Below are 9,061 nucleotides of genomic sequence, written 5' to 3'. Positions count from 1 at the left end.
AGCCCCATGTGGAACAGGGACTGTGTCCAATCTGATTAGCTTGCATCTACTTCAGTGCTTAGTACAAGGCTTGGCACATAGTAAGCGCTTAACCAAGATGCTTATCATCATCATCATCATCATCAGGGACTTCTTGTCCAGGAATTCTAGTAATAGATCCATGGGGAGAGGTGCGGTGTGGGAGGAGCAACTCAGGCAATAGATACTCTTCCAATATTGTTGTCTTGTACTCATTGTGCTCATGAGCTCAGCATGGTTAGTGCTAAAGAGGGATTTTTTTCTATATAGGTTTTGGAAGTATGCCAGCCTGACATTATAAAACTATTGGGTGTCCTCACAGGACTACTATATAGGCAGGTAGTGTGCACAAATACAGAGAGATATAATAATAATAGCAATAATGTTGGTATTTGTTAAACGCTTACTATGTGCAAAGCACTGTTCTAAGTGCTGGGGAGGATACAAGGTGATCACGTTGTCCCACATGGGGATCACCATCTTAACTCCCATTTTACAGATGAGGTAACTGAGGCACAGAGAAGTCAAGTGACTTGCCCAAAGTCACACAGCTGACAAGTGGTGGAGCCGGGATTTGAACCCATGATCTCTGACTCCCAAGCCCGGGCTCTTTCCATTGAGCCACGCTGCTTCTCTATATGATATGTGTATTAATGGGTATGTACAATTATATATAATTCTATCCACTTTTGTTTTTCAAAGGTATTAAGTGCTACAAATAGTCCGAAGCAATTGGGTAGATACAAATTAATTAGGTTGGACCCAGTCCCTGTCCCACATGAAGCTCACAGTCTAAGTAGGAGGGTGAACAGGGGAACTGAGGTGCAGAGGAGTTAAGTGACTTGCCCAAGGTCTCACAACAAGCATTTAAGCAGGGGCAAGATTAGAACCCCTCCAGACTGTGAGTTTGTTTTGGACAGGGATTGTCTCTCTTTTTTGCTGTACTGTACTTTGCGTCTCAGAAACAGCATGGTCTAGTGGAAAAAGCACAGGATTGGGTGTCAAAGGAACAGGATTCTAATCCTGACTTTGCCACTAGGCAGCTATATGAGTTAAGGCAAGTTGCTTAAATTTTCTGTATCTTGTTATGTCACCTGTAAAATGGAGAATATATACTCATTCACCCTCCTACTTTTTTGTTGCTTTCAGAAAGCCAGACATATTCTTCAAGTCTGCGAATTCACTTTTTGACTCCAGCTCAGCTTCAGTACTTGAATTATGGGGCCAAAAAAAGGGGTATTCTTTATCTTGCCCTTTACAGATACACGCCAATCATTCACATAAGGGCAAGTTTATGTTAAAGATCCCTTATCAATTAACTAATGATTGTGGTATTCGTTTAGCATTTACTATGTGCCAGCCACTGTACTAAGCACTGGGACGGATGCAAGCAAATTGGTTTGGACGTTGCCCCTGTTCCACGTGGGGCTCACAATCTCAATCCCCATTTTACAGATGAGGTACTTGAAGCACAGAGTAGTGAAGTGACTTGCCCAAGGTCACACAGCAGACAAGTGGCGGAGCCAGGATTAGAACTCATGACCTTCTGATTCCCAGACCTGTGCTCTGCCCACTACACCACAGTGGAAAGAGCATGGAGCTGCAAGTCAGGGGACCTGGTTTCTAATTCTGTCTCTGTAACTTGGCTACTATATGACCCTAGAGAAGTAACTAAACTTTTCTGGGCCTCAGTTTACCCTCATCTGTAAAATAAGACTTGAAATCCAGTTCTCCTTCCCCCTTCTACTGTGAGACAGATATGGGACAGAGATCACATTCGATCTGATTATTTTGAGTCTAATGTTTAGTACCAGCCTTAGAATATAGAAAGTGTTCAACAAATTCCATTGCAATTGTTGTTATCAGTATTGTTTGGAAGGTGAGTATGATGCAGTTGACAGTGAGAGCCTATCTATTTGCATAAGTATGGCTGAAAAGAACAATTCTCCACTGACAATCTTCCCCACATTGTTTTCATGCATGATACCATTATTCCATATCATTATTATGGTACCAAGAGAAGCATCATGACTAAGAGAATCAGCGTGACTCAATGGAAAGAGCACAGGCTTGGGAGTCAGAGGTCATGGATTCTAACTCCAGCTCCACCACATGTCTTCTGTGTGATCTTGGGCAAGGCACTTAACTGCTCTGAGCCTCAGTTACCTCATCTGTAAAATGGGGATTAAGACTGTGAGCCCCACGTGGAACAACATGATCACCTTGAATCCCCCTCCCCGCACTTAGAACAGTGCTTCTCACATAGTAAGTGCTTAACAAATGCTGTCATTATTATTGTTATTATTATTATTATTATTATTATTATTATTATTCCCAATCTGTTTGCTTAAAGGAAGGGTGCCTTTTTTGTCGATAATAATCATGCATTTACTAAGCTTTTAATACTTCTAATACTGCTAAATACTGGGGTAGGTCTGAGATAATCCAATCAAACCCCTCGCTCCATTTGGGGCTCACAACCTTAGAGGGAGGGAGTGCAGGTATCTTATCCCAATTTTACAGATGAGGAAATTGAGGACCAGAGAGGTGGAATGACTTGTCCAAGGTTGGCTAATAGACCAGTGTCCAAACTGGGACAAGAACTCAGTTCTCCTGAATCTCTAAGATGCAGTAAAACAGCAGACTGTAAGTGGTGCAGAAATTTTAAGACTCTGCCTCTGGTGAGGAGAACGGAGTTGAAATGAGACTCAATTTCTTCCTGTCAAAGCTACAGCAGAATCTGGGTCTACTAGGCCTAAGGGACAACAGTAGTGCTTGAGGTGAATTTAAAATGGCACATCGGGGAAAAATTATGGATTCTGCTCAAGTGCCTTTAATACAGTCATCCAAACTGCATGAGGGTCACAAGAAACCAACATCAACCCAAAGCTACCGCTGCAGATGTTAAAAACAAAACCGTGCAGAAGAAATCTAATAGTGCAGGCCAGGGTCTTAGCCTTCCCGACAGATGAAATGTGAAGGAATCAGTTCTAATTGCTCTGATAAGCTTGCCCTTTGATGAGGGTGATCACAGTCATGGTAGGAGCTCTCTCCTTCCACTGGGATACAATTCATTGTACCGTAAATATGAATTTAGTAGAATGTCAAGGGAGAGCGAGGTAGGAAAGACCGGCTGTTATCTGGTGAACACATTCTGCTCCAGAACTCCTGGGAATATGGGTGAGAAAGCTCCTTATATTAATGGAAACTCCAGTTGATCTGGTTTTGTGTCTGCCTGATGTCAGTCTTACAGCATGGAATTCACAGACAACACCTCTCTGAAAGAATCGATCATCACCCAACTGTGTGTCAAGTTTCAATGTTCCAGAGCCCAATAATTCAATTTGGGAGTTATCCTGATGACTTTTTTTCCCTTTCTTCTCCATCTGGTTGCCCACCGTTTAGCCATTTTACTGTATCTCCTTCCGCAATTTTCAAAAGAGGATGAGGAATGGAGGTAAAATTGAACTAGTCAGCTACTGCTTTTTTCACATTTCTACAACAGCTCTGGTGTAGAAGGAGACTAAATCTTGTGGTAAAAATATAAACATTCAGTCATCTCTTGATTTAAGTGCCCCCCCCCCCCACCCCAAACATGAATATGAATGTTTGTAAGTTTCCTTCTCTACTTATAGAGCCACTCAGACCTACTGGGTTCTAGACTGTGGGGTTTCCAAACTCGAAATTCAGGAGCTGAGGAAAACGTGTGACATAGCATTCACGCATTCGGATTCTGAAGAAAGTTGTCGGGGAAAAGATCCCTATTTTCCTAGCGACATTCTAGCCAAAATTCAGAAAGGAACTATGTGTTAGAGCAGTACTGAATGAACATTGATTCAGGGCTTCATTTATCCTGGGAAGAGTGCCTGGTCACAAAAATGCTGATCCTCTTCAATATTCAAGGGAAGCAGTATAACTTAGTGGAAAGAGCAAAGTACTGGGAGTTAGGAGGACTAGGTTTGAATCCTAACACTTCTACCTACTTGTTGTGTGACCTTGGGCAAGTCATTTAACTTCTCTAGGCCTCAGTTTCTTCCTATGTATAAGGGTATTAAATATCTGTTCTCCCTCCCCATTAGAGTGTGAACCCTATGTGGGACAGAGATTGTATCCCACCTGATTATGCTGCATCCACTCCATTTAGTAGAAGTATACTTAATTATAATGGTGGCATTTGGTAAATGCTTACTATGTGCTAAGCACTGGGATAGACATATGATAGAAAGGTCAAACACTATCCCTGTTCCTCATCAGGTTCCAGGCTAAGTAGGACGGAAAACAGGCACCCATTTTGCAGGTGAAGAAACTGAGGCCCAGAGAAATTAAATGGCTTGCCCAAAGTCATACAACAGGTAGGTGGAAGAGTCAGGATTAGAACCCACGTCCTCCGGCTCCCAAGCCCATGCTCTTTCCACGTGGCACACTGCTTCTCTCGGCAGGTAGTGGAGACATTAAAAATACCACAATTAATATTATTTTTATAAAGGGCAGGGACTGTGTCTACCCATTCTATTGCATTCTTCCAAGCACTTAGTACAGTGCTCTACACATTGCAGGTGGTAAATACCACTGATTGATTTGTGATCTGCCCAACATCTCCTTATGCTTATTTATTGTTGCTGGGGGAAATCATAGATGACTAAGGTCTTGACAAATTCCTAGGCATTGAACAGTGCTGGGGAATGAGAAATATTAGTATTTATCAAATAACTCACATGAATGAAAAATATTAGAAGCCATTAAATAACATTGAAGAATGAAAATATTGGTAATCATTGAGTATAGAGTACAAATTAAGAGTGAAAAACATAGGACTTGGAAGTGAAGCTGTATTTAGGCAGAATATATTGTTTAGAAGAATTTTCATGAATGAAGTGGTGACATTATTTTCCCACCACATTCGTTTGCCTGCCAACGTTACCCACAAGACCGCGGTATTGCACCACAGCTTCCTAACTGGGCACATACCAGTGACAGCTGCCATCCACATGTTCCGAGCACCTGGGCTTGATTGTTTGGAAGGATTTCAGAGCTACCCCAGAGGTATTCTTCCATCGCATTGGTAACCTATTTCCAGGTGAGCCTGAGATTGCTTCTGTGAAATTCTTCCTTTCTCTGGGAACAAATGGTCTCCATGAAACCAAAAAAGACTGTGAGCCTACCTTAGGTAGGATCTGGAAAGATGGGAGACTTTGGACGGTAATCCTTTGCTTCTATTTACCGGATAGTTCAAAAATATAATAGGACCCCCCGGTACTGTGTTAAGGCATCATTGGCTTTGTGCTTGAAGGAAGAAAGAAGGCTCCAAGCAGGCTTATCTCCTAATTACAATCATTTGCTAATTTGTTCAGCTGTTTCACAGCTGGTGTATTTCCCAAGAGGATCAGTAAGCCAGACACCGTAATAGACATTGCTCTTCCATTCCGGCAAAAATATATAATTGATCTCCGAGTCAGATAAATGAGAATTTCTAGCGTAACCACAAAGAATGGAAAAGAGAAGTATGAAGTCCTTCAATGTCAGAAAGGGAAAACTCATAGTTTGTGATGTCCCTCCCAACAATAAACATGAAAATGGACCATAATTCAAAATGCTTTTCTTATGACTGTTTGGATACCTAGAGGTTGAAACTCAGGAACATTAGACACATTGTTAATCAAGTGAAACCAGAGGGCTTTTGGCAGTCAATAGTAGAGGAATTGCAAAAGCCAAAGTCTTATGGGCCAGGGCCTCTTATAAGACCATCTGTCCCCTTGAGTTGATCTGGCAAGTGAATCTTTGCACAAATGCTAAAATTCAATGACTGCCTGGGATTTGGTCAGAGAAGTAGCTGTGTCTAAGGAACATCTATAGAGAGCTATGAACTGTATTAAGTGCTTGGGAGTGTCACATTTCAAGCAAAAGACATGTTCCTTGCCCAAAGGGTGCTTCTAATCCATTGTGAATGCAAAAGGCTTAGATGCCCATTTGACGTTCAAGCTTGCCTCGGATGCCTTTGCTACTGGCCAAAGCATAGTTCAACTAGGAAAGGGGAGTTGCAGCAGCTTAACTGAACAATTTGGTCAGCCTATCAACTACCATCTTACAACGAGTACCGGTTGTGAATTGAACTCCTTATTAGAATCCATGGAGAGCAGTAGAGTGAAGCATGGCTTGGAGAAGAGGGAGACAGGAGGCAGGGAGGTCACTGAGAAGGCTGATGCTGAAGTCAAGGCAGGAATCGATCAATCAAAACAGTGTTATTTAGTGAGCATTTACTGTGAGCAGAACACTGAACTGAGCGCTTGGGAGAGTACAATACAACAGACTTGGTAGACACATTTCTTGCCCAAAACAAGCTTAAGGTACAGAGGGGAAATGATAAGTGCTTGGTTCAGCATGGTAGCAGTTTGGTTGGACTGGAAAAGATGGAGTCTACAATCAATCAATCAATCAGTCATATTTATTGAGCACTTACTGTGTGCAGAGCACTGTACTAAGTGCTTGGGAAGTACAAGTTGGCAACATATAGAGACAGTCCCTACCCAACAGTGGGCTCACAGTCTAAAAGACTGTCTACAGAGGTTGAGAAGGTAGAACCGGCAGGATTTCATGACAGATCGAATGTGTAGGTTCAATGAGAGAGGTGAGTCAAGGAAAAGGCTAAGTTTATGGACTTATGAGACAGGGAGGATGGTAGTGCTGTCTATACTGACAGGAAAATCAGAGGAAGGATGGGGCTTGGGTGGGATGATATGAAGTTCTCTTTTGGATTTCTTAAATTTGAGGTGTAGGCAGGAATTACAAGGAGAAGTGTCCTGAAGGCAGGAGGAAACGTGAGACTTGCAGAGAAGGAGAGCTGTCAGGGATGGAAAGGTTAGATTTGGGAATCATCTGCTCAGAGCTGGTAGTTGAACCTGTGGAAGTGAATAAGTTTGATGTGAATAAAATGTCAAGGCTGATCTCTTTATATATGCTGTTTCATCTGCAGTTACTTTGTTTTATGAATTTTAGTTGAAGTTTTAAAATTTTTGCATTTCCACCCTAAGGTGATTTAATCAAAGAGAATACCACTTTATAAATCAAATAAATAAATAAACCAGCTTCAATGAATTGCTGTGTAGTCTCTCTATGAATTCATTTTCTAAGCTATTGTACGGCATGGATAAGGTAATTGTAATATGAAAGAACTATTAAACTGCTTGCCAGTAACTAAACGGAACATTGAAAGTTTAAGGTTTTCATATAAAACCAGGTTAAAAAATTTACCATGAAAATGTGAAACAAAAAAGCAGGATTTTTCTGGCTTGGAATCTTAATTCGCTACCCCAAAGAAATAATGAAATATTTGTCGAAGAAGCCAGTGAGAAATCCACGGTCCTGGCCACATCGTGTTGCAAGGTTTAACACTTGCAGTGCCTGATACCATTTTCTCTTTTGTCTCCTTATCCCCCATTCCTCATGAAGCTTTTCCTCAAGGAGAGCTGCTCCTTTAGCAGTGCACCATGCTGGTCTTTTCTCAGAAATGGATGTTCATTTTTCAGCAGAGTTTTTTTTATGGTATTTTTAAGCCCTTCGTATGTGCCAAGCACTGTACCGAACACTGGGGTGTATATAAGCTAATCAGGCTGAATAATAATAATAATGGTAAGTAGTAATTATGGTACTGGTTAAGCACTTACTATGTGCCAAGCACTGTTCTAAATACTGCGAAAGATATCATTTGATCAGATTGTACACAGTCCCTGTCCCACATTGGGCTCATACTCTTAATCCCTCTTTTTTACAGATGAGGCACAGAGAAGTGAAGTGACTTGCCTAAGGTCTCACAGCAGACAAGTGGTGGAGCTGAGATTAGAATTAGAGAATCAGCGTGGCTCAGTGGAAAGAGCACGGGCTTTGGAGTCAGAGGTCATGGGTTCGAATCCCAACTCTGCCAACTGTCAGCTCTGTGACTTTGGGCAAGTCACAACTTCTCTGTGCCTCAGTTACCTCATCTGTAAAATGGGGATTAAGACTGTGAGCCCTCTGTGGGACAACCTGATCACCTTGTAACCTCCCCAGCACTTAGAACAGTGCTTTGCACATAGTTAGTGCTCAATAAATATTATTATTATTATTATTATCATTATTATTATTATAACCTTCTGACTCCCAGGGCTGTGCTCTATCCCCCAGACCATGCAGATTCCATAAATGTCTTAAGTGCTTACTTCATGCTGCTGCCCGGATTATCTTTGTCCAGAAACGCTCTGGACATATTACTCCCCTCCTCAAAAACCTCCAATGGCTACCGATCAATCTGCGCATCAAGCAGAAACTCCTCACCCTGGGCTTCAAGGCTCTCCATCACCTCGCCCCCTCCTACCTCACCTCCCTTCTCTCCTTCTACTGCCCAGCCCGCACCCTCCGCTCCTCCACCACTAATCTCCTCACTGTACCTCGCTCTCGCCTGTCCCGCCATCGACCCCCGGCCCACGTCATCCCCCGGGCCTGGAATGCCCTCCCTCTGCCCATCCGCCAAGCTAGCTCTCTTCCTCCCTTCAAGGCCCTGCTGAGAGCTCACCTCCTCCAGGAGGCCTTCCCAGACTGAGCCCCTTCTTTCCTCTCCCCCTCGTCCCCCTCTCCATCCTCCCGTCTTACCTCCTTCCCTTCCCCACAGCACCTGTATATATGTATATATGGTTGTACATATTTATTACTCTATTTATCTATTTATTTATTTATTTTACTTGTACATTTCTATCCTACTTATTTTATTTTGTTGGTATGTTTGGTTCTGTTCTCTGTCTCCCCCTTTTAGACTGTGAGCCCACTGTTGGGTAGGGACTGTCTCTATGTGATGCCAATTTGTACTTCCCAAGCGCTTAGTACAGTGCTCTGCACATAGTAAGCGCTCAATAAATACGATTGATTGATTGATTGATTGATTGCTTACTAAATGACAGGCACTGTACAAAGCCTTGAGATAGATACAAGCTAATCATGTTGGACACAGTCCCTGTCCCACACGGGGTTCAAAGTCTTAATCCTCATTCTACAGATGAGGGAACTGAGGCACAGA

This window comes from Tachyglossus aculeatus, chromosome 17 (genome assembly GCF_015852505.1).
Source record: "Tachyglossus aculeatus isolate mTacAcu1 chromosome 17, mTacAcu1.pri, whole genome shotgun sequence".
NCBI classification, from domain to species: Eukaryota; Metazoa; Chordata; class Mammalia; order Monotremata; family Tachyglossidae; genus Tachyglossus; species Tachyglossus aculeatus.
This window is presented reverse-complemented; position numbering follows the sequence as displayed.